The sequence below is a fragment of the Anguilla rostrata genome, chromosome 2 (assembly GCF_018555375.3).
Source record: "Anguilla rostrata isolate EN2019 chromosome 2, ASM1855537v3, whole genome shotgun sequence".
Classification (NCBI taxonomy): Eukaryota; Metazoa; Chordata; class Actinopteri; order Anguilliformes; family Anguillidae; genus Anguilla; species Anguilla rostrata.
In genome coordinates, this window is record NC_057934.1 from 66534244 (window position 1) to 66560656 (window position 26413).

The 26413-nt window shown below is 50.0% G+C and overlaps 1 protein-coding gene across 2 annotated transcripts in view; it reads left to right on the plus strand.

The window, feature by feature from the left end:
* ntn1a (netrin 1a) overlaps positions 1–26413 on the plus strand; it is a 64762-nt gene that overhangs the window by 5115 nt on the left and 33234 nt on the right. The gene's annotated exons all lie outside the window — the stretch shown is intronic.

The window sequence follows — 26413 nt, forward strand, 5'->3', positions numbered from 1 at the left end:
TCATGGAAATGAAAAGGGGGTGGGTGGGGTGGGGGTGGGGGAAGGGGGGATGGGGGTGGTGGAAGGGGGGGTGGGGGGTGGTGCCTTAGCTAAAGCAAACACAGAGTTTTAAATGGGAGAAGAAAGGGGTGCCTGACACCTCTGTGTGAGGGCAGGGCCAGAGGGGAGGGCTTGTTTGGCTGTGCTGCCACTCTGCAGCCAGGACGGGCCGGGCCAGGGGCTGGGGGGCCGGGGGGCTGCAGGGAGCCCGTTGGGTGCCTCTTATTCTGGGCAGAGCACTGCGCTTTTGGGGCTGTGCTTAACAGTCAGTGGAACCGAGAGACAGCGAGGCCCATGGATGGCTGTGTGTGTGTGTGTGTTACAGTTAGACACAGAGAGAGAGAGAGAGAGATAGGGAGAGAGAGAGAGAGAGCAAGGGATAGAGAGGGAAGGAGAGGGAAAGAGAGAGAGAGCGAGGGGGATAAAGAGAGGGAGAGACCTTTGATTCTCCTTTATTTAACAGTAAAAAAAGGAGACATACAAATCTAGTTATACATAATAATCAAAGATGGAAAGTAAACCAACACAATAGAAAAAAACAGGGAAAAAAATAAAAACTTAAAATAAAAAGATATGCTGGCTCCAGAATTTGAGGAGGGAGAGGGAGAGGGGGATAGAGAGAGGAAGAGAGAGCAAGAGAGAGGGAGCGAGAGAGAGAGAGAGAGGGGGATAGAGAGAGAGAGAAAGAGCGAGAGAATTGCTGCATTTTTATTGTTTTTTTGTTTCGCTATGCACTAGAAACACATGCTTACAACCAAAATCAAATGGGGAAAAAAAATGAAGGAGAGGACATAAAAATTTGGGATACGCATACTAGAGCAAAGAGCCAAAGCCTGTTCTCTTGCCTTACTGTGTCCTCATGCCTGTCTGAAACAGCAGAGCAGAAGAGCATGTGGTCCAATGACCATGATATGCGCTTCTGTAAGTTGCTTTGGATAAAAGCGTCTGCTAAATAAATGTAATGTGATGTAATGTCCAGGTTGTACGGGGCAGCTGTACCCTCAGCCCCGTACACACTGCACCCCAGCGTGGCCCAGCTTTTGGGGAGGGAGATGGATGGGTCGCCACCACAGGATGAAAGATGACTGTGGGAACGTGGATGCACCCCCCCCCCACCCCCCCCCAAAAGAGGGGAGGTGCCGGAATCCAAAAACTCACGGGCTCAAGCGAAGATATGATTTCTCCCAGGCCGTATTAATCCTCTTTCTCTCAATGCTGAGGCCCGTCCTAATTCAGCCCAGCTGTGTGACATAGCCATGGACAACCTGCACTGACCCTAACCCTAACCCCTCCCCGGTGAAACTGCATTTCTAAAAGTGGAAAAGGGGGATGGGAGGGGGTACAGGGATGGAGGTGGAGGGGGGGCAGGGGGGGGGGGGGGGTAGGGGGGGGCGAAGCTCCTCAGCCGAACAGGTTTGGGTCAGTCCGGGAAAAAAAGTCGCGGTCGATTTCACGCGCTGTTCCTCGCCTGCCGCTCTCCAGCTCTTCCCTCTTCTCTCTCTCTCGGGTCGGGTCGCTGAGGAGCCGTTTCACAAGAGCGACGGAGCCGTCAGTAACCGAGGGCGACCGAGAGCGATCCAGCCGTCAGTAACCGAGGGCGACCGCTCGAGGGTCCTCTCGAGCGCGATTCGCTGGGCGGCGTCGCGGGAGACGGGGTCCGTCTGCGATCGCGACGCGGGGGACCTGCGCGGAGGCGAGGCCTGTCCCCTAAACCCACGCCCCTCCCTGGAGTCACCTTCCACAGTCTCAGCCGCCCCGAGGCAGGAGCCCCAGGTCGGTCTTTTTAAGGTGGGCTCTGCGGACATGATCGCGGGATCCCCCGAAAAAAAAAAAACGTGGTGCCGTCCGCCCTTCCTGGACCCTTTGCCCTCTCCTACCAGCGCAGCGAATTGCGGACGGGTTTTCGGGCGTTTTTTTTAAATACAGCTACGAGCGAAGGTGGGCGGGGCCTACTCTGACAGCCGCAGAAAGAATAAAAAACAACGTTAGCGTTATAAGCAGGTGTGTTCGGAGCACGTAATAACAACATGTATATTGTTGCAGCCTTTGCGTTGTTTTACTGTATCTGAACACCGTGCTGCAGTGACCGAGGGGGTCACAGAACAAATGCAGGAAAGTGGTCACGTCGCATGCAATGCATCGCAACCAAAAACAGACACTAAATGCATTTAATTTCATATTGCAAGGTTTCCTCTTGAAGAGCACTTTGCCGATTAGATTGCGGGGGGAACCTGCGGGGCTCCTGAGAATTGGTTTTGAAGTGCATTTACGATATTGATCCGGACGGGGCGACGCGGAAACCTCTAATGCGGCGCGTCTGGGACGAGGGGACGAAGCGAATTAGGGGCGAGCGGGCGAGCCGCGCGGCGGGGGCCTGAGCGCGGCGTCCCGGGACCGCGCGATCGCCCGTCAAGGTCACTGCGCTACGTCCCAGAAGCCCAGGGCGCGGCGGGACGCCTGGCTACAAATCCCCTGTCTTAAATTAGCCGCGGGACGTTTCTGACGTTAAAACAGCACCTGGGGTCCAAGGCGCCGGCGCGCCGAGCCAATCACACGAGCCGCTGAGAGAGAGAGAGAGAGAGGGGAGAGAGAGAGAGAGAGAGAGAGAGAGAGAGAGGGGAGAGAGAGAGAGAGAGAGAGAGAGAGAGTGAGAGAGAGGGGAGAGAGAGAGAGAGAGAGAGAGAGAGAGAGTGAGAGAGAGAGAGTGAGAGAGAGGGGGAGAGAGAGAGAGAGAGAGAGAGAGAGAGTAGAGAGAGAGGGGGAGAGAGAGTGAGAGAGAGGGGGAGAGAGAGAGAGAGAGAGACAGAGAGACAGAGAGAGAGACAGAGAGACAGAGAGAGAGAGAGAGAGAGAGAGAGAGAGAGAGAGAGGCCTTTTAAGCACGCGATGAGGGGGACACCAGAAACGTCCGACGCTATTTCGCCCGCGCGGGTTCGTCTGTGCCTCTCTCCCCTGCGGAGAAAGAGGGGGAGAGGTTGAGAGCGAGAGGGAGGAGTGGCAATGGAGAGAGAGAGAGAGGGAGGGAGATGATAAAGAAATAGAGAGCAAGAGAAAACAATTGTCTTTGTGTAATTTTGGAGAGAAGTACTTTTTTTTAGAGGGAGTGATTTTTTTGTTGTTGATAGTTCCATCCCTGGGGATAACTGACGTTTTCGAGATATTGTCATTCAATGAGAGTCGTCCTCTCCCGCTGGGCCCCGCCAGAAAGACATGGAGTTTGGTGACTTGGCGCAGGGTGCGCTCCCAGCTCCCCCACACGGGCCGTCCCGCTACCTCCCGCAGGGCGCTTAGCGCTGCTGCCGCCAAGCCGAGGAGGAGCGCCCCCCCCCCAGAGCCGAAAGGCACCCTGCCCAAAACCGCCACCTCGCTTAGCCGGTCTGAACAGACGCAGCTCGTTTCTCCTCCTGCCCGTCGCGCTGAACGCGAATGCCCGGATTGTTCCGGAACGCTCCTCTTGGGCCTCCTCCCCGCGAAAACCTTGATTGACGGGGAGCGTGAACGCGCCCGGGGGGGCTGCCGCGCAGCACAATGCTCTTAATGTAGCGGGATAACTGCGCCCGAAGGTCTTCCTCTTTACTGCCAAGAAACTCTGTGTGTGTGATTTTTTTTTTTCTTCAAATCTCATTTTAGTCCCACTCAAACAAAACGCTAAAAATACCTGACGTGCTCCGTCAATGTAATGCTGTGTAATTAAAATCTGCGTGCGTTTTTTAAACTGCGAGGGAGTTTATTAAAAAGTACCAGTTTGACAGCTCTCAAAGGGAAGAAAAGACTGATGTGGAGGCGGTGAAGACTGTAGATCTGTAGGATTACTGCTAATTTCATGATATATCTTGTGTTTTTTTATGCATCCCTGAGCAACATAAAAATGAATCAAACGAATATAATGTATACCCTGTGTCGCACCCTCTGACTCAAGGTTGCCAGAGATCGACAAAAAGCCTTAATATATTTTCAATTAATGACCTGAACTGGAATGTTTTTAAATCACCTGTTTCACATGGTCGTCTTGAAGAGGCGTGTTCCCTCTCAGCTTTGGCTGTGTCGCTGGCTGCTAGCGGCCGTTTGCTAAGAAGGGTTAATGTTTGAGCGCAGTAGCGCTGTTATGGAGGGGGGGGCGGCGGGGGGGGGGGGGGGGGGGTTTATAAAGCGGGCTCCTTCATCTTCAAAGGCGAGCGTCGACTGTCTTGCCGCCGGCAAACAAAAAATGCGGGTGAGAAGAGAGGGCGGCAATGGAGCGTCTGAGCGTCAGTGCACTTTGCACCGTCCCCCCATACCTGCCCGCGCCTCAAACTGGACGACTGCGCGGACCCCCCCTCTCTGACGCAGGGCGAGACGCTCACCCCCTCCGTTTTCTCATCGCGCTTTTTTTTTTGGTTTTTTTTACGGCTCGTTTCGCGAAGCCTGTACCGTCGCGCGAGTCGCGGCCGCGTTTGGAGTGCCGCGGAAGCCGTCTCCGGTTCGGACCGGCGACTCAGATCGGTGCTGAGAGATGGGATCTCGAGGCGGTATTAACAAGCCGGTTCACCCCCCCCCTTCCTCCCCCCCCCCAGCAATCAGCCCGCCATGTGCGCCGGCAAGGCCAGCGCTGTCGTAAAGATAAGGGATAAAACGGCGGCGTGCGAGCCGTGGACGTTCACCCTCCCCCCACCCCCCGCTGTGGAAATGGAAATAGCTACTCCTCCTCCTCGTTGTCAAGCTTTCCGACATCTCGCCATGTGACCGAGCTGGGAAAGCTGATTGGCTGGACTCGCCTTCCGTGAGAAACGAGGAAGGCTAACGGTTTTCCGTTCCAGTGCGGTTTGACCTCGGCGACTGTGAAGTGCGGGACATTCCACCCCGTAGCTGAATCATTATTATTATTTTATTTTTTTAAAGTGCGGATTTGATTTAAGCCCGTTCATATCCTGCTGATGTCATCGCCCCGAAAGCCGTGCCAAACTGATAGCTGCAGAATAACGAGAAAAGAAGAACGCCGTGTGAGAAGGCCCAGAGCTGGGGTCTGGACGGGTGGTGCCTGTATGGGTGGTGGCTGTGGAGGGTTGGTGCCTGTATGGGTGGTGGTTGTGGATTGGATGGGTGGTGGCTCTGTATGGGTGGTGGTCCTGTACGGGTGGTGCCTGTTTGGGTGGTGCCTGTACAGGTGGTGGCTGTGGACGGGTGGTGCCTGTATGGGTGGTGGCACTGGTGCTGGCCATCTGTGTGCCATGGGGGTTACTGAGGCAGGGGTGTCCTGCTTTCAGAAGGGAGGCCCAGAGGCCCATCAAAGCACTGGCTGCTGCAAACTCAGACTGAGGACTGCCAGGCCTGTGGCCCCCACCTGCATCGTGTTTGGCTCTGATCTCGGCCCATGTGACCTGGAGAAGAATGTGTTGAAGTATGATGTCACCGTGTTCTATATAAACACTCCAGCCTCGCTTGCGTCCACGGTTCTCATGCAGTTGCCCTCCTGTCCATTCTCTCGCGCTCGTGTTTGTGTGTGTGTGTGTGTGTGTGTGTGTGTGTGTTTTAACATTTGATTGCATTCGTTATAATTACTTCCCCCCCAACCTTGTTGCGTCCTATTTGGCAAACTAGGGTTGTGGCAGTTGGGGAGTGGGGGGTTCTGGCAAGACCAGGGTGTCAGACAGACATCTTGTTCATGTCTCTACTCTAGAATTTGATTTAGTGGTCTGCGGTGTCGCAGGGAAAAAAACCATAAAAAAATAACAGGACAAGTTACAGCAACTCTCAAAAAAGTTTAACAGTTTAATCTCTGCGATTAGTGTTAGTCACACAGTAATTAACGCGTTGCTAAAACAGCCTATTCAGACTTCTCTCCTGGACAATCCGGGGCAAAATTCTGGCACGTCAGCAAAGAGTGATGGCCAAGTCTGAGAATATTCGTGGCCTGTGGGGCAATCTGGTATTAACATGGAGAGGGAGACAAATTAGCAGTCAGAGTGCATGCGGCACAGGGAGAGGAACTCACAACTGCACAGTGTCAGTGAAAAGCATTCTGGGTAACAGTGGCTTCTGGGGGGAAATGTAGCAATGCGCTCTGTCCCTTTCAGGTATTGGGCAATGGATGCTTTTCGAACTCCCTTCTCACTATTTCAGTGTAAAGATGTACGAACCTTTGTTTTTAATACTTATTCTACGGTTTAAAAAAAAACAAAAAACTTGTTCTCCAATTTTTTGCTTTCATGTTTAGCTGAAAGAGGTTTATTAAAAGGGCCACCGAGTCAGGCAGCACATGACGAGTCCCAAATTCTTCAGCATGGAGCCAAATGAAAATGGTGTTGTGAAAGGTTTTTTGGAGGCACAGCGTTTGGCAAGCATTATCGCCGGGTTCGCTCTAACTCAGAAATGCATTTCGATATTTTACAATAATGCCCTCTGACGAAATCCGCTCTCCCATCGGGGCAGAGCGCGCATTTTTGGGGTTTTGTTTTTTTTAAAATGTGTTTTGTTTTCGCAGGCAAAGTTCAGCGCGTAATGTAAGACAGATACGGCATCCCGAAAACCACGCTCTGACCTTTTTTCTTTTTTTTTTGAGGCGAAACCCCCGGACCTCATTTTGAGAAGTGGTTTTCGGAGGAGACGCTGCTTTGTGTGAAGGCTCTGGGGTCGGGGGGGGGGGGGGGTCACTTCCTCCAAACGTTCCCCTCGGCCTTCATTAATCACCGCCGGCTTATCTTCTCCGCGGACGACGTCTTCGCTCCGCGCCCCGCGGCCGCCGGTGAGCCGTAACACATGGCGACTTTGATCGCCTGCGCGGGAGCGTAAAAACGCTTCTCGATCTAGAACAGACGCCGCGGCGTTCTGATCGAGAGCGGCTGTCGTTAATTGGGTCCGATTACAGGCGTCAAATGAACCTGCGTCAAACAACAGCGGCTCTTTTTCGATGCGACGTTGCTGGACGCGACAGGTGACTCAACACTTTCGAGAGGAAGGGGGGACACCCAGGCTGGCCTGGGAGTGTCCCAGGAGAGACCAGAACTTAAGTGCTGCCCATCAGCAAGGCCTCTTCCTTGCCAGGATTTAACACTCTTTGAGTGTCGAGCGTTTGCCGAGTTGTTCTTGACTTTTCCGTGTTGATACCTGTTTCCCTCCTCTGCCAGGGGCTGTGTGTAATTTAGAGAACAGGCCGTCTTCAGCTGCCTGACTCCAAGGAGGGGAATTTCTGCTAATGAATTAATCCGCTTCTTCATTCCACGACGAGAGCTGCTTTCGACGACTTTGCAGCATTAGTGGTTTCGAAAAAAATGCTTAAGTTGGAGCTATTATATCAATTAAAAATGTGTTATGGGCTGGGCACCAAATCACAGCGTGATTATACTCTGTGGCAGGAAGTCTCCGTGTTTCCTGATTCAGTTTTTTTTTTACTCAAGAGGAAGTTCAGGTAATTTGCTCGCTGTACTGGTACGAAACATCAGCCAAGCAGTACCTAATGCAGGCAGTCATCTTTGATTAGGTTCAGCGCCCCGTGCAGTTACGTTTTTGCCAGAGAAAGCGGTCGTAATGCGGCGCGGTTTTGTTTGTAACTGCACCCAGGAGGGTGTAAACACGGCGTAGGACCCGTGGAACCTCCTCCTTCGCACAGCTATATTTAGGGGCGACATAGCTCAGGAGGTAAGAGCGGTTGTCTGGCAGTCGGAGGGTTGTCGGTTCGATCCCCTGCCCTGGGCATGTCGAAGTGTCCTTGAGCAAGACACCTAACCCCTAACTGCTCTGGTGAATGCGAGGCATCAATTGTAAAGCGCTTTGGATAAAAGCGCTATATAAATGCAGTCCATTTACCATTTACAGCTATCAGCTTCTATCGAGAGCCAAACGCGGAGAAGCGGGAACGCGGATGAAACCCGCGGCCGTAAGTTAGCGTAGCGTAAACAGAACCCGTTTCCTGCTTCCCTAAGCCCAGCAAAGTGCTCTGCATGAAATGACATCTTACGGAGAAATCCCACGACGTGACGCACCAAAACCAGACTGTAAATAACAGCTGTCATTGATCCATCGAGCTCCTGCTCGGCACGATCTGGGAAATGTAAAGCGCCCTCCTCTGTGAGGTCACAGGATGGTTTGTAGGGACTGTTTGAAGCTTTAGCAAAATGCCCTAGCATCCATAGAGTAACAATGGGTTGCATTTCTATAGTATCTTTTATCTGAGGTCTTTATGGGGGGGAGGGAGTGGGGAAACTCATCTCAAACAGCAACAGTGTTTACCGTGTTGCACATTCTTGCGCCAGAACACTCACGACCCATCAGCTGAGGTGGGGAGGGAGGGTTTCTGAACACAGTTAAACTATATGATATTTGTTAAGGTGTTCAGGCAGAGACAGCTTGTGGCTTTACCCAGGACAGTAAGTGCATCTCACAGTGGTCCTTTACTGCGTGCATACGAAGCACTTATTTATATAATATTTCATTGTTCCTTTAGAAATTCCCAATGTCAAAAACTCCCCAGTTCACAAATCGGGCATTTTTATGTGCCATTGTAACTCGGACAGAAGAGGGACCTGTTCTGAAGTGCAGGGCTGTTCCCAAGAAGTTAGAGCCAAGTTTTGCAGCTTTTGGGTTCATTGCAAAAAATTCAGCAGGTTTGGTTTCTCAGGCTTGTTAAAAAGTCATTGGATTGTTGACAGCGGTCATAAACAGAGCAATAAACAGAAAGGATCCCCTTTCGTACGCTCTAACTCCGATTTTGTTCCGGAAGATTCCCCCGGAAGTGAATGAGGACGCTGACGAGAGTCAGCCTCTGGGATTAGCTGACTGTGAGGTGGGCAGGAGTCCTGAGTGAGCATGTAGCCAAGGCAGATGTGCAGTGGAGAGGAATTGGGGAGTGTGTGTTTGTGTGTGTGTGTGTGGGGGTGGGCTGTGTGTGTGTGTTTGGGGAGGGTGTATGGGGGGAGGGTGTGTGTGTGTGTGTGAGTGTGCGTGTGTCTATGTGTGTGTGTGTGTGGTTGGGAGGGTGTATAGGGGGAGAGTGTGTGTGTGTGTGTGTGTGAGTGTGCGTGTGTCTGTGTGTGTGTGTGTGTGTGTTTGGGAGGGTGTATAGGGGGAGGTGTTGTGGGAGTGTGCTGTGTCTGTGTGTGTGTTTGTGTGTTGGGGGTGATGGAGGTGTGTGTGTTGAGTCGTGTGTCTAGTTGTGTGTGTGTTGTGTGTGGGAGGGTGTTGGGTGAGAGACGTGTGTGTGTGTGTGTGAGTGTGCGTGTGTCTGTGTGTGTGTGTGTGGGAGGTGGAGTGGAGCGGGGCTTTGAGAGAGCCATCAGGAAATATCCCTGTAACAGCTCGTCAAGTTTAGTTTTCTGTGTAGGTGTAGGTCACAGCACTTCAGATAATTTTAAATCAAGTTTTTACCATAAGTTTTGTGTGTGTGTTTGTGTGGGTGCGTGTCCATGCCTGTGTGTGTGTGTGTCTGTGTGTGGGAGGTGAAAAGCATGAAGTACACCCCAGCTAAAGCATGCACATCATGTCGCTGTGGCTGTGGAAGGCTTGGATCATTGGCATTAAATGCAGCTGTATGCATGTGACTTATGTCACATCATTATTTTATGCAACAAGAAAAATTGTGTCAACACCAAAGCGGACCACAAAAAAAAGAAAGAAAAAGATGTGTGCATATGTGTGAGCATGCGTGTGTGAGCGTGCATGCGTATGTGGGGTGAGCGTGCATGCGTGAGGGTGCATGTGTGAGCGTGCATGTGTGAGGGTGCATGTGTGAGCGTGCAGTGTATGTGTGAGGTGAGTGCATGTGTGAGCGTGCATGTGTATGTGGGGTGAGCGTGCATGGTATGCGGGTGAGTGTGCATGTGTGAGCGTGCATGTGTATGTGGGGTGAGCGTGCATGGGTATGTGGGTGATGTGCATGTGTGAGCGTGCATGGGTATGCGGGGTGAGCGTGCATGTGTGAGCGTGCATGTGTATGCGGGGTGAGCGTGCATGTGTGAGCGTGCATGTGTATGCAGGGTGAGCGTGCATGTGTGAGCGTGCATGTGTGAGCGTGCATGCGTATGCAGGGTGAGCGTGCATGTGTGAGCGTGCATGTGTATGTGGGGTGAGCGTGCATGCGTATGCAGGGTGAGCGTGCATGTGTGAGCGTGCATGTGTGAGGGTGCATGTGTGAGCGTGCACGTGTATGTGGGGTGAGTGTGCATGTGTGAGCGTGCATGTGTATGTGGGGTGAGTGTGCATGTGTGAGCGTGCATGTGTATGTGGGGTGAGTGTGCATGTGTGAGCGTGCATGTGTATGTGGGGTGAGTGTGCATGTGTGAGCGTGCATGTGTATGCGGGGTGAGTGTGCATGTGTGAGCGTGCATGTGTATGTGGGGTGAGCGTGCATGCGTATGCAGGGTGAGTGTGCATGTGTGAGCGTGCATGTGTATGTGGGGTGAGTGTGCATGTGTGAGCGTGCATGTGTATGCGGGGTGAGCATGCATGGGTATGCGGGGTGAGCGTGCATGTGTGAGCGTGCACGCGTATGTATGCGGGTGTGCAGTTCCAGCTCTAACCTCTGACAGCCTCCGCTGGCGTCGGCGACGACAGGACCACCAGGACAGTGAACGAGCGCGTCGTCCCCGGGTTTATGAGTGATTAATAGCTGCATGATATAATGCGCCCGTGCGGTCCGCCGGGCCTCCCGCGCCAAGCCCCCAGCTGCACGCGGGAGCCAGCATCAGGGCCGATAAATCTCCACGGCGACGCGGTCTGGGGTTGGCCCCGCCCCTCCCGGGCCACGCGACGGGGAGCGGCTCTCTCTTTAGCGCGTTCCTCCCCGCTGCGATGCGGTCGGGGTCCCCCCCGGGGGCCAATCAAAGAGACGAAACAATAACAGACTGTCATGTAAATGAAGGCGGGGGGGGGGGGGGAATGAGAGCGAGGCGGCGAAGACGATGATTCGCCCCCGGGGGGGGCTTTCTCGCCGAGTGACTCCGCACGGGTCGCCGTCGGGTGTGTGTGTGTGTGTGTGTGTGAGTGTGTATGAGTAGCAGAAGTCCCTTGGTCAGCTTCAGCTAGATTTAAGTGAATATGGTTTAAATATGGTATCAGCTTTCATATTTCCTAGTTGGAGAAATAAAACTTTGTTTTTTCATTTTGCGGCAGTTTTTTAATAGACTGGCCAATCACAGGACAGGTGAGTGCGTGAAAGTGCGGATTGGCCCTGGGAGGGTTCTACTTCCCAACAAAAATGTGCTGGCTGTCATTGGTCAATCAATCAGCACTGCCACTTTAACAGGGATCTGGGGGGGAGTAACACCATAATCATGTGGCACACCTCTGACAGATTGAGAGAGCGAGAGAGAGAGAGAGAGGGGTGATAGAGAGAGAGAGAGCTGAGGAGAGAGAGAGAAGAGAGGAGAGTGAGAGAGGGAGAGAGGGGGAGAGAGGAGAGAGCGAGAGAGGGAGAGAGAGAGGAGGAGAGGAGAGCGTGGAGAAAGAAGGAGAGAGACCGGTGAGAAGAGAGAGGACAAATGAGAGGGAGGAAGCGAGAAGGAGGAGAAAGCTAGCGCTAAACAACCCTAGACAGAGTGCAAGGTAGGATAGCGGAGGAGAGTAGCTAGCTGTTGTACGAAGCACGATGAACACTGAGAGAGTATTCCCAATTGTGTCAGTATAAAGCTGTAAAATGGAACATAATCTGTAAAGTTGGAAGCGTCGGATAAGTTAACAGTGTACTCTGTTAGAGTCGAATTGACACTGGAGATTTCCCTGTGTAGTTGGGGAAGCATTGAGGGGAAAGTTACACAGGTCACCTCTCCTGTCGTGGGTGGTCACAGCCAATCAGTCTCTCATTGCCTCTCACTGATAAGGGCCGATCTGAGGAGAGACATCCGTTTTGGGATTGACCCAGGAAGCTTCGCGAGTGCAGATCTCCCTCATCACCCTTTTTATGAATAATGAAAAATAATAATAATTATTCATTAAGACTTGTTACTAACCCGAAGAGGAGCGGGGCAATGGTGGTTCAGAGGTGATGGGTTAGTACGGGGGGATTTACATATACATTATCCTTTACTCAGTAGACAGGGTGCTTTACCAACCTTAGTTCTTCAAAAAAATCACCCGCAAGTTCTCATCCGTCTGAACATTTCTCGGCCACTGAGCACAACAATCTGTATGAAAAGACTTTTAAACATTTTGGATGTGGCCAAGCGCTGGATCATGACAAAGCAAACAACTGAGCGATGGTGATGGTGATAAGGAACTCGAACCATTAACTGGAGATGTTTATTTGAACAAGTGCAGCTCTGTAGGTCTCGAGTGGCCTCTGGTCTCTGTCCTTAACTGGAAATTAATTTCTTCGAAGTTACTAATTATTTTCTCGGAACGGGGAACCATTTACTTCATGTGGGGAAAATAAATAAGGCTCTGTTAGCCTTTCATTAGCTCTAAATATCACCCACTTGCCCCCCCCCCCCCCCTTCCCTGAGAGGGACTTGAGATACTTGCAGCTTGAGATACTCTGAACATCTTAGTGTTTTCCTGTACCAGTAGCCAGGGATTTGCAGTGGGCGACGGGATAAAAAGGCAGTTTCCAGGACGATCAGTAAAATCTCCCATTGCAGAGGGAAACTGAGGGGAGGAGAGCCGGGATGGCCGTGTAGGCCGGCGGTGCGGAGCCTTGCTCGGTGCTACCGTGGAGAGAGAAACGCAGCAGTGTGACCCCCCATGGAGATTTCCTCCCGCACCCCCCCCGCCCCCACCACACACACACACACACGGTTCCCCCGGGAGGGTCCCTGCTGCAGGGTGTGTGAGCTTTTTCCTTTTGGCAGGGCGCTTCTGCGCCTAACCCCGGGGCGATAGCCATCTTCACACGAGCCCTTTCTCGCCCCCGGGTCCCCGCGCTCCGGGCCCGCGCGCCGGGGTCTGTTTGCTGGGATACTGAGCCGCGTTTCCACAGGATGACCCCCCGGCGGGGATACAGTATCTGGTTTCCTGGAGAGGAGGGGTTTCCACACGCATGGGGTGGGAAATGAAATGAGCTGGAAGCCCCAAAAAACAAACACTGACAAAAGAATGGAATTAGATGTTAAAAAAAAAAAATGTAGAATAACAACAATAGCCCGGGCCATTCTTGGGTGTAGCATATAAACTATGTGAGCTATGCTTTTTTAGCTGAGTCTGTATACTCACAATGGCCGTGGTTGTGGCTGCTTAACATGCTGAAGTAACTCACAGTTCAGGACTGCAATGTCCAGGCACGGTCAGTTTAATTAGTCAAAAAAGGCAAAAATACATTTTTAAAAAAGACAAAACTTTTTAATTGCTAGGGTTCAAGCCTTTATCTTTGGGAATCCTGTCGATTACACCCATAAGCCTTACAAATTGGAGACAGGAGGCATATGTAGGCAAATTAGACCCAGAACTTAATTGGCCTCTTTGACCTTTAGAGCACAGGAGTCTTAAGAGACTTGGCCTCTCCCTTTTGGACTTGTAACTGAACAGTTTCTTTACAGGCCTCGTTAAATGTGTTTTCCCCTCAGTGCAACCACAACAGGCTGGTAAAACAGTGTTTACCCAGTGTCTATGGAGAATAATAAAGAAATCTTTACATTTTAATTCCTCAGGACATACCCCATTGGACGAAAGCTTATACTGTTTATAGAACACGTGTGCATTGTACTCAGATCCTTAATAGAAGTACACTTATTAAACATTGAATGTATACATGCAGAAATTTTGAATAAACTGATGTAAAGATAGTAAGATAATCACTTTATTTTTGCATTTGGCAATAATAAATATGTAAACAATAAGTTTGTTCTGTTTATATCAAGCTTATTAAATTTAGTAGGACAGTTACATAAACACACTGGGCCACAGGGAGAATGTTTTACCCACAGTGATATGTAAAACAACCAATAATGCATCCAAGCCAATATAAAGTTGCACAAGACTGTGTTCTTTAAAAATAATTTTTAAATAAAAATTATGAAACTATTTGTGATGTTAAGGAGCATGTGGACAATCGCAGTGAGGGCAGGCAGACGTAGGAAGTGTAGATCGAATGACCGCATTGGCTATCTGGCACAGGAAGTCGTTGAGTTCAGCGTGTTTCCTGTGGCCAACGCGCTGCTCAGTTTCCAGCTCGAGCAGCTGTGATGTGTCTTTTCCTCTTTCCTCTTTCTCATCCACATATATCTATTTGGGGGGTGGGGGGGGAGTTGGTTAGGCAGACTAGTATGTTACTCCAGTTGACCACCCAATGCCCCCAGGTCCGTCTGCGTAGGCCTGATACCTGCACAGGTGAATACGGAAGCAGAGAGACGACAAAGTCGCTCTCGCGTAGCGATGAGCCGAGAGCAGCGCTCATCGCTGGGCTGACGTGGGCGTACAGGTTCCCCTCCGAGGTGAACTTTTACCCCCCTGCTGCGTCGGAATAAATCATAAGTTAAAAATAACACATTAGAAGTAATGAGCTGTTTCCCCCCACTTATGAAAGTCTTTCGATAAATCTAGAATTTCTTTTTCGGACTCCTCAGATTTTCCACTAAAAACAATACAATGGCTCCTCTTGCTTTTCTTTCCATCGCAAGAGCTGAAACGCCCCCCGCCACATCCCCCCCCAGCCCCCACACCTTCAACGCCACCTCCACCTCCGAGCGGTTCCATCTTGGGCCGTTTGCCGTACTCTTCCAGCTCTGGTAATTATTGTTATTATCATTTAATGACGCTGCTTGCGTCATCGCCAGCGCCGCTTTCGCCGTTTCCGCGGAAACGTCCTCCTCTGTTCCTCATTACGCCTTTCAGGGGCTCGAGCGGCTCAAACTTTCGATCGCCCCGGAAAATCCCAGTTGTGTCCCGCTAATTGGCTTCTCCTGATGAGTTAATTGCAGCGAGGTTTCAAGTTTCCGTACCCTAAATTCTTTAAACTTTACTGCCCCTTCCCCCCCCCCCCCTACCCCCCTCAGTTGTTATAATGAGGTTCTAATGCACGACTGCCCCTTCCCCCTACCCCCCTCCCCCACCCAATCCAAACCTCCAAAAAAAAAATCAGTGTGTCAGAACCGCTTACAGGGATTTGAAACCGGCCGTAGACATGAGGCAGGCTGGTTTTTTTTTTTTTTTGAGAGAGAGAGAGAGAGAGCCTGTGGACCGGTCAGCCTGTTCCAAACCTGCAATCAGGGAGCTGGCCAGTGGCAGCCGTGTTCCCCGGGACCGCTGAGCGGCGGAGAGGCGTTGTGCGGTGCAGTTTTTTGGCTGCCGACGCCGTGGAACGGACGCGGAGATAATAACCGCTGCTTCGTCGCTGCCGGGCCGCGGTCTCTGTCGATGAAACAGCTGTTGACTTGCGGTGTGACACGAAACCTCTCTCTCTCTCTCTCTCTCTCTCTCTCTCTCTCTCTCTCTCTCTCTCTCTCTCTCTCTCTCTCTCTCTCTCTCTCTCTCTCTCTCTCTCTGCTGTTATTATTGGACGCAGGGCGCTCCAATGAGAGGGGAGCTCGCGTCCGTCCGAGAGCGCTGGGATGCCACAGAAGCATGAGCAGAGTGGAAGTGCCTGCGGCTGCCTGTTATGGGCTTGTTACGGGACCCGCTCAAGCGGTCGGCGTGGGCGTGGTTATTAGACCCCGTGTTCGCGCGCGTCTCAGTGGTTCTGCTCGCAGTGAGACGTCAGCGAACGGACACGGCGGGTCATCGCAAAAAAACGGCGCGTTTCCATGGCGACGAGGCTCTACTGCGCTCCCCAGGTGTAGCGGTTGGGGGCGTGGCGGGAGGGCACAGTTTCACACGCAATTAGGTCGGGGGGGGCGAAGCCGAGGACCCACACTTTCAGCCCCGTGCACGGACCACCGAAAAAAAAAAGATGGGAGAATGTGCCCTTCTGAACGACTTTTACACGGCGAGGAGATCGAGAGAGAGAGAGAAAAAAAGAAAAAGAAACAATAAACACGTCCAGAGACGATGGATCGGCACCCGGGGAACTCTAATTCTCAGTTCACCCGCTACCCCGCTCGCTCCCTGTTCTCGGTGGGGGAGAGACGGCGCTGGACGTGTGGCGGGAAGTCAAAAACCGCCATTATTTCACGCGGCACGGTCCCGGCCAGCGGCCCATCCTGAGATCCCGCGAACTCTGAACACTTGAGACGCTTAAAGGCAGGTTTTGTTTTACCTATAAAAAGTCTTAAGACGGTGTAAATGTCTCCCCCCCCCCCCCCCCGCCCCCCGCCCCCGACTCGCATATTCCGACAGGCCAGCTCTCTGTTTACATTCTGGCTGCGCTGTGTTCGTAGCGCGGAAGAACAGGGTTCCCGAGCGCTAAAAGAGGGGCCTGTAACTCACGTTCTGACAGGTTGTGTACGCGCTGTGCCGAGCCTTAATCTCTCTTGGACATGTTCTCGTTCTTTCAGACGCTGGGAAAAAAAAAAAGAAAAAAGAAATCACACCCTTTTGTAATTTCGGGGGATGCTATATAAGGCATTTTTATGTGATGAAAATTACACGGCTTGTTTCTCAGAATAGCAGCAATATTTGCAATAGCAAGGGGAGAAGGTCTTTGGGTTTAGTGAGGAATGAATCGAGAGTTTCTGTCTGTTAAAGAGGATTGGGTCACGTCAGTTAAGTCACCTCAAAATAGTTCAAATGTAGTAATAATTAATTGTATTTATAAAGCACTTCTAGATTTTAAGAATGAATAATGCCTGTTTAGTGTCTGTATACTTTGTGCAATTCAGCTGGTGCTTAGAATTTATTTTTGAAATGCACTTTGTTGTTATAATGAGGTTCTAATGCTAGTTCTGTCATGAAGAACAAGCACGAAACCGTCCAGACCCACGGCGCACCTGTACATAGTGTCATGAGTAAAACTTGACTGACTATATAGCTAGCTAGCTATGGCCTGTCCTCACCTCTGTAACGTTATTTGTTTTCCTTCGTGTGTCCATACATCTGTATCGGTGGTACGCGCTAACTAGGTTAACTAAAGTAGGCGAAACGCTAACATGTTAGGGTTAGCTGAAGTAACGTTAGGCGATAAAGCTGTGCTTAAAAATCTTGTGCCGTTCGCAGTGGTGATTTTGGGAGATGCACCTGCGCATGCGTCCTACTAAACGAAGCACCAGTGTGAGTGAGTGATTGAGTGAGTGAGTGAGTGAGTGAGTGACCACAATTTGCCATGCATAGCCCACGGCGGCAGGCAGTCCTGCGTTGATACACGTAAAAAGCCCAGCCCCCCTCAGACTACTGAGCCGGCCCGCTAGCCGGGCTAGCCCATGGGTTTTATTGATCCCAGGTGCCTGAGCCCAATGTTGCCCCCGAGACCGTTTGTGATAATTGACAGGCTGTAAACGCGATTGGAAAGACAGCCTATAAAAAGGGACGGGCCCTAATTGTCCTCATGAGCCTCCGACGCATGCTGGTTAATGGAGGCGGGGGAAGCCCTTTTGCGGTGAACCCCTCTGGAAGCAGCCGGAGCCCTGCACGCCTCCACCCCGCCCCTGCCCAATCTACCAAGTCATTTTCAAGCTTCGTAAATTTTTACGGTAAACAAATCCGTCGTGGCGGAATTACATCCCAACGAAGCAGACGCAGTGGCCCGTTAGTGTCAAGCAGAGACAGTAAATCCTGGGAGACAGACAGGGAAAGGTGACGCAGAGTCAACGACATCTGCAAGCGGTGAGTGTGTGGTCCCTGGAGATCCACACCGCACTTCCACACGCGGAGAAGCCGGGAGGGGGATAAGGGCCACGCGCCTGGAAAGTTTGGTGGCGGGTGCTCAGTTTGCCCCGTGGAGACAAGTGGAAACAGCCGGATGAAGCGGCAGGAGTCAGCGGGACCCCTTCCCAGCATGCACCAGGGGCAGCTCTCATAGTTTTTTTGTAGCCCGTGTCGATACTTTGCTTTCAGATCTGGAGCGAAGTTAGGAAACTGGCCGTGTCTGTTTTATTTCTCTTATCAGCCTGCCCCTTCTGCGTGAGTTAGGGGCAGCGGAGATGGACGGGTCAGGTTTCACGGGCAGCTCGTGAGGAACAGGAGGAAATCTACATGTTTCGTGTTACGATAAACGAAGCGGAGCCGACATCCCCAGAGGCATTCGTTCTGGGAAATCTCCGAAGCTCTGTGTAGGCGGGATGGCCGTCTGATTGTACAGGGTTTTCCCGCACGCGCAAATGAATCACGATATCAAATCCAGCTTGGATTTTTATCTCCTGATGTTCCCGAGGAATGTGACTTCACAATCAAATCAAGATGATCTCAGTGTTGCAAGATATTTATTCTCTTTTAAAAAAAAATAGTTTTCTTTTGCTTGAGATCAGGAATGGAGAAAGGTTCTGTTTACACAATGCCGATGAGTTTCACTGGCACGTCCTTCATCTTTGATTGCCTTCCAATCAGAATGTGCGATGAGTCTTAACCAGGCAGCACGGCGTAGACGTTACTCATGATTATGCAGAACGTCTGAAATTGAGACACACGGGCGTAGCTGACAAATAATCCTCAGATCCGCAGTGAGGAGGAACTCGAGTAACCCAGCTACTCACTCCCAGCTCGTCCGTCTGGCAGCGAGAGTAAGAGTCACCTTTATGAGAGCACAGAGGGGGACGTTTCCAGTTCACCAACGTGTGAGGAACACACAAGGCCCCAAACCGTTTTCTACTACATTTTAAAAGAAAACGTTTCTTCATAGCTCAAATACAGAATACGCAGTAGAAGTCATAGAGAATTCGGTCTTGCGCGTCGATGTTGGTTATGTAACGCTACCCGTCACAGACCTGGTCTTGATTGCACACCGATATGTTTCTGTCTGAGGAAGCAAAGGAGGCAAGGCAGGAAGTGTGCCCTGCCCGAAGCCTTAAGCTAACACTTTAATCTTCTAGCGTAGTTTCGTTTTACAAAAAACTGCAAGGCAGCTCGGTAATATCAACGACGGCCGCTTCGTGACTAATATGACAGGATAATATCTTAACGGGGAATTTTATAGGGCCGTGTGTCTTCCGGCCTTAGTCGCCAAAGCCGCAGAATTACCGTACATCACAGTGGCGCAGGCGTGCTAACGTTTGACCCACTGATATCCCCCCATAGAGAGAGGGAGAGAGGGAGAGAGGGAGGCAGGCAGGGGGAGAGAGAGAGAGAGAGAGGGAGGGAGAGAGAGAGAGGGAGGGAGGGAGGCAGGCAGAGGGGAGAGAGAGAGAGAGAGAGGGAGAGAGAGAGAGGGAGGGAGGGAGTTAGGCAGGGAGAGAGAGAGAGAGATTTTGAGATTTAAAAACCCCTTTTATTGGGAGATTATTCAAATAAAGAATTTACTGTACTTCTAAATAAACAATAGACAAGCAACATACAGAGAGAAAAAACTAACCACAGGCAGAAAAGTGAGAATAGATACAGAAAGTGAAAGAGAGAGAGAGAGATAGATAGAGAGTGAAAGAGAATGAGAGAGAGAGAGACAGATAGAGTGAAAGAGAATGAGAGAGTGAGACAGAGATAGAGACAGATAGAGAGTGAAAGAGAATGAGAGAGTGAGAGAGAGAGTGAAAGAGAATGAGAGAGTGAGAGAGAGAGAGAGAGAGAGAGTGAGTGGCAGCCAAATGTCTTGTGTGCCTATAATAGAGCCTGGGGAATCTGAAAAGGGCTTCATGAGAATAGATATTTTTTTGTCAGAGTCCATTTTGATTCATTCACATTGACAAATATATCCTCTCTTCAACTGCACTCTCAATCTCAGCGCTTGACAACCTGAAACATTTCGTTAATCGTAAATAGAAACCTGAAGGTAATTATGTAACACTTGGATATTACAGAAAAGACAGGCCATATGGTCAAATTGTCATTGGCATTGAATCCGTCATTCAGTGGAGTTTCATTCTGACTATAATAGATTATGCAGATAAGACTGGTGTCAGTCAGAGAATCTTGGTTACTCAGAGAATCGGTGTTTCTGGGATCTCCTGCCGGCCCTGTCCGCCACGTCCCGGCACAGGAAAGATGTGCCTCGCCCTGGGCTTTTAGCACTCGGTCTGAGGAGGGGCGGGGCTGCTGCCCCAAGCACAGTGACGAGGGGGGATGGGGGTGTCGTACACCCATTAAAGTCGCTAATGCGGGAAATGGGAAGCCATTAGCCCTGATTGCCCCCGAAGGCTGTGAGGAACTACCCCATTGGGCCTTTTAACGCTGTCACAGGCCGCTGTGGACGGGGCCAAGGGAAGGGCTGACTTCCTCTCTAAAGAACGCGTGACAGCTGAACACACACTGAACCTGTGTGAGAGAGAGCTGAGGGCATGGGCGGAATGCCCGTCACACATGGTAACCAATCAGCTTCCAGCTTTCAGTTTTCAGGCAGGGCTTTACATTAATTACATTACATTACAGGCATTTAGCGGACGCTCTTATCCAGAGCGACTTACACAACTTTTTGCATAGCATTTATCTTGCATCCAGTTATACAGCTGGATATATACTGAATCAATGCAGGTTAAGTACCTTGCTCAAGGGTACAACGGCAGTGTCCTACCAGGGTATCGAACCTGCAACCTTTTGGTTCAACTCATTTAGATTAAGATACATGAAATGGTTCTTCTCCTCTTGAACACGAAAATCCCCAACCAGAAAAAAGTGAACTTTTTGTCCTTGTTCTTGTGGGTAGTTTTTAATTGGAGCACTAGTCACAATTACTGTAGCCAGTATGGTAATCAGACTTGGCTCTGAGCTGCCAATGTTAATATTACATTTGGTTTTCATTTCAATTATCTGCACAGCCAGTGTTATTGTAGCAGAAGCGCTCTGTCATTAAGATTCCCCTTGCAATAGGGCAGTAGAGATTTCTTCAGCTTTAATGGCCTGAGTTGGGTGTTTGAGTCGTTTTAATGGTACTCTGCCTATCACTGCAACCTCGCTATCTGAAATTCCCTTGGATAATTGCATGACTTCAATATAAGCCAAAAGGGGGATATGAATTTTGAAATATATTATTAAATATATTTAATAATACATTTCAGGCATTCTGAACCCAGCCAAACTGACGGACTGAAATTAAAGGCGGCAATTTGCAGAACATTCAAATGAAACAAATCCATCCGAAATCCAGTTGAATCAAAGCCCAGTCTACCTTTTTCCCAACCTTCACTGTCCCGTGAGGGAAATGTATGGGATAGACCTTCCGGCTGATCCGTGACTGCTGCTGCCGCTCCCACTGGTCTGAGCAGCAGGCACTGCTGCTTTGTTCTGTGCGTCAGTGGCGGTGCTGGTGAAGCAGTCATATTGTCCCTGCGCTCGGTGTCAGAAGTGTGGCAGAGACTGAGAGGCCAATCAGAGCCCAGCGCTGCGATGGCTGCCGTAGCGCACCGGTCCGGCTGCGTACTGCACGGGGGTCCTGAGGGAGGAGAAGCTCCGCGTCTAATTGGCCGCGATTAAAAAGAGACGAACGAGCCGCCCGCGATAAAATCTCGGTCGTCACGGTAACCCCTGTCGTACAGGTCCCAGAATGCCGCTGGGGCTGCGTCTCTGGCCACCTCCGGCTACGCTGCCAGTCCGGTATTCCCGGTGTAACTCCCATAATGCAACAGCAGGCACGCGTGAGGCTCACTCAATGGGGGTGTCGTACAGTGAAGGCTAATGCTCAGAAGGGTAAGTCTGGTCGAATGTGATCTCAAAAAACGAAATAGAGATTTAACCTCTGAGGCAGGTCACGGTGTGTGTGTGTGTGTGTGTGTGTGTGTGTGTGTGTGTGTGTGTGTGTTGCGTGGTGGATGTGTGTGTGTGAGTCTGTGTGTGTTTGCGCATGTGTGTGTGTGTGTGTGTTTGCGCGTGTGTGTGTGCATGTGTGCGTGTGTGTGTGTGTGCGTGTGTGCGTGTGTGTGTGTGCGTGCGTGCCCGCGTGCGTGCGTGCGTTGCGTGCGTGCGTGCGTGCGTGCTGCGTGTGTGTGTGTGTTTGCGCGTGTGTGTGTGCATGCGTGCGTGTGTGTGTGTGTGTGTGTGTGTGTGTGTGTGTGTGTGTGTGTGTGTGTGTGTGATTGCGCGTGTGTGTGTGCATGCGTGCGTGTGTGTGTGCGTGCGTGCATTCGTGTGTCTGCATGAACACATACGCATGTTCTTTGTCAACACAGACATTTGTCTTCCATTACCTCCACCGCTGCTTGAGTTTTTTTGACATCGGCGCAAATACAGGTGTTTATCTCAACGCAAATTAAACCGCACAGTCATTTCCGTCCTCCTGAGCCGGCCCTTTGCAATGTGCGGGGTATTAAAAAGCCGATCGCGTACAGCACGGCGTTCCTCACGTTAAAGCTGATTCCCCCCACCCCCCGTTGTTTTTCTGGGACCTGTCCACCCTGGGTTTCAGTGATCAAAGACCAGGGTCCTAATGTGTTTCTTCCTGGTTCGCTCTCTAATCTTTCCACTTGTATACGTAACGCCAAGGTGATAGTTTACACTCAGACCTCTCTATGGAGGCGAAGTCTCTTCATATTTCAGGATATTTAAAAAAAAAATGGTTTAGATTTTCTGCAAACCATGAAAAGCATTCCGGAAACTTGTAAAATGATTCATCATCTCAACTGGGCTCACGCTCAAGCCTTTTTTTTCCCCCTCTACACAATAACAGCTGGCTTTAAAATGTGTAATCGAAATATTTAATGCAGGAAAATCTTCAAAATGTCGGAGAGAACAAAAGCCTTTGGTGCCATTGTAGTGTAGTCTAATAACACAGACTTTATGAGACACTTCAAGGCATGTGCGTGTCTCAATGCATGAAATATGGACAACATAAAAAGGAAAGATATTGAGCTGGACAAAGATTCAGTGAGTTCAGATGTCCAATTCACTGATGCAGTTTGCTTTGAGACCTTACTTGTTTTTCTTTAAATGCTACAAAACATGACTGAAGAAGAAAAACGATTAGTGGGTTGATATTCACATTGGAATTTTTATACTGGCATACATGCTAGCTCAGCTCAGATTATTTTAAATTAACAACTATTTCCTATGACTGTCATTTATATTTTCCTGCAAATGTATTTATGATGTATATCAAACAAACAGCCTGGATGTTTCAGTTTTCAGAATGTCATAGTTATTTAGTATATGGATTTGTTGTATTTTGCAATAGTCCATTTTGTATATAAAGTCGTTTAAATGTTGAATGGACGAACAGTATTTCAGATGCACAGTCCCAGAACCATCAGCTGAGCAAACAAAATAAAAACAATATATTAAAAAAATGTAAAAGTTTGCAAATGTAAGAAGCATAAGCACTACCATTAAAATATTGCGGATTAATTTGGGAAGGCATATGATTATGTTTAAGGCATATGGGTCTTGATCTTGTCACATTTTGAATACATGAAATTTATTTTTGACTTTTAGATGTTTGTATTAATAAAAAATCCTGCGGCTATTATGGGATTCATAAATTGATGTGATGTGTTTTGGAAACATAACAGCTTAGCTGGAATTATTATTAATTAGGTAGGAATGTGCAGTCCAGACATGTGTGGCATTGTATATATAAACATTCATAGACCACAAATATTTGATCTATTTTTCTATTCCAAACACTATAACAAAGTTATGTATACTTACATTTCATTAGTAGATGGCTCTAAATCCCTGCATTGCATTAATGTGAAAGTGCATGATTTCTGCGCAAACATTTAATCCTCTATGATGTATTATAATAAAAAACACAGTCTGTAGTGCGTATGAAGACCAGAGATGTTGTGGAATTTTCAAATTCCCTGCCAGCCAAATTCCATCTCCAGAGTAACCCCTTCAGCTTCTAACCAGATTTGTTTTTATCAGTTCCTCTTCATTTCCTTCTAAAGTAATATTCTTCGTTCTTCTTCCATTATTCCTTCATTATTATCCCTTACTTCAGATCAGTGTGACTTTGGAACAGTGTGTCCCAGTTCAGGCAGGAATTAATTGATCATTTGAAATTATGTAAAATAACGGTTTTTAGTTGTCAAACATAATGGTTTTCTTTTTTTAAATGAATGTCTTTTATTCTGACAATTTTGAGAAAGGAATGTTTTTAGGTTTTTGAACTTCTTGGAAATATAAAACTTTTGGATTATTTAGATATAACATTTTCCTTTTCAATGCACTATTGCCAGCCTGCTAGCAAAATCTGTCATCGGTCGTTAATGCTGTTTGTCTTTATCAGAAACATGAAATAGATCCAGAAAACATACAGAAATATTAGTTTCTGTCTATTGGGGGACATTTCCGTATGCTGCAGAGTGCAGCTTAGCAAAAAATTGCATTAGGTGTCCCCACATTTAATCAATTAGAATTCCTTATACATTTCAGCGCTGCACTGTATTAGCCACCAGATGCTTTTAATAGTGGGTTAAAGACGAGGAGACTGTCTTTCAGTCCACACGAATCTTCATTTGCAGAATCTGGGATTGTGCTTCCTAATTCCACGCTTGTTCACATTTGAGTCGGCATTGACGCCGACTCAACGATTCTCAGCTGAAGGCAGGAGTCACTTAAAATCCACTCCTCAGTCCGAGGACACGCTGGTGTGTTTTTTTAGAACGCATTGAAGACATTTAATTTTTTCCCCGGTGAATGAAATTATTTAATGGATACGTGAATTGGGGATATAAAGTGCCTATTATTTGTACGAACACATAGACGCACACACTGACACATACACACACGCGTGCGCATGCACACCCACACCCACCCACACACGCACACACATACACACACATACGAACAATGAGACGCACACACATGCATGCACGTGCACACACACACACACAGACAGACAGTCTCTCCTGGCTGTGTTCTTGCAGGCTGCAGCTTCAGCGGCAGTAGTTCCTAGCTGCAGTTTTGCTCTGACCCTTCCCGCTGCCTCTCTCTCTCTCTGGAGGCTGTGTTGTTGTGGCGTGCTTTGTGCTCGTGCTTAGTCTGCCTGCAGGCACGGTCTTGGGATGCCTCGAGGTGCGACTCAGGGGCCCTGGGCTGATGAAAGTTGCACGCGCTTCTCAGCTGTCTGCTCGAGGCGGCCTCATGTGCTCCGAGACTCCCTAACCCCTCCCCCGCCCCCCTATCCCCATCTCCATCCCCCTATCCCCCTATCCCCATCCCCGTTGAACCGACTAAGCAACAGCGGTTAGGACACTCAATATTTCATATGTCTCGGGCTTTTGGGGCTAATCGGTACGTACTGGGGGGGGGGGGCGCCAGCAGGATTATAAGTAAACTCGCCACATATCACTCGCTCTCCTGCTGTTTGTTTAAACCTGCGGTGGAACACGGGGACGTTCGCCAGCCTGAGAGCTGGGAGGACCCGGGTTCGAGTTGATCACGCCGCTGAAGGAGTCGTGGAGGCAGTGTGGGGGCGGAGGTGGACGCGGGGGACCCCTCCCGCTGTCAGCATGAATGGCAGCTCTTACTCCTAAGAGCAATATGCGCTCTTGCTAATTATATTAAACCGCTCATAATTCGTTACTGTGTGGAGTTACTTTTCTCAAAAAAAAAAAAAAAACGAAAAAATGCGCATGACAGAATTTTTCCATGTGTGTGGTCAGGCCAGGTCTTATCGTCTGTTTGTCTTAGCGTGACCAGATTTACCGGAGCCTGAACTTCGCCTCTGTCCACATTTTAATAATCCTTCACAAACGTTATCGTAACGGCGCGTTCATTTCCTAAGGTAAAGCCATCTCTGTTTTAATTTCGGCCGTGACGGGGCTAATATTGTACCGCTCACCGCGGGCCGTGCGGTTCCCGTGATTGACAGGGGTCCGGTGGAATGAGGGGGGCGAGGGCACGGGGAGCTCCAGAAGTAAGCTGTTACGCGGCGCTGCATACTGGTCACTTCAGACGAGACGCGTGAATCAAGCCACGGAGTCTGGGGAGAGGGCAACAGAAGGCTGCTCTGAGTGGCTGTGTCGATGGCGTCTATGGATGGACCGATGAGTCATCGAAGGTTGATCATCGAACGACAGGGGGTGGGAGGGTGGGTAGGGGGTGGGGTGAAATCGGGGCAGCCGGTTAGCGCACGCGAGACATCGAGAGTCCAGAAGCGCTGAGACGCTTGTAACCGCGGCAACGTTGGACAGACCCGCGCGGCGTTCTGACGAGTGGCTTTCAGCTGAGCTCATTGGCGCTGGAGCCCTCCGCTCCCCGAGGACAGTTAGCTCGTTAATCAGCTCGTTAATTAGGGCCGCGGGCCGAGGCTGCGCGCGGGTGATAGCTGAACTGTGCGCGGGCGATAGCTGAACTGCGCGCGGGCGATAGCTGAACTACACGCGGGCGGTAGCAGAACTGCGCGCGGGCGATAGCTGAACTGCGCACGGGCGATGGCTGAACTGCGCGCGGGCGATAGCTGAACTGCGCGCGGGCGATGGCTGAACTGCGCGCGGGCGATGGCTGAACTGCGCGCGGGCGGTAGCAGAACTGCGCGCGGGCGATAGCTGAAGTGCGCGCGGGCGATAGCAGAACTGCGCGC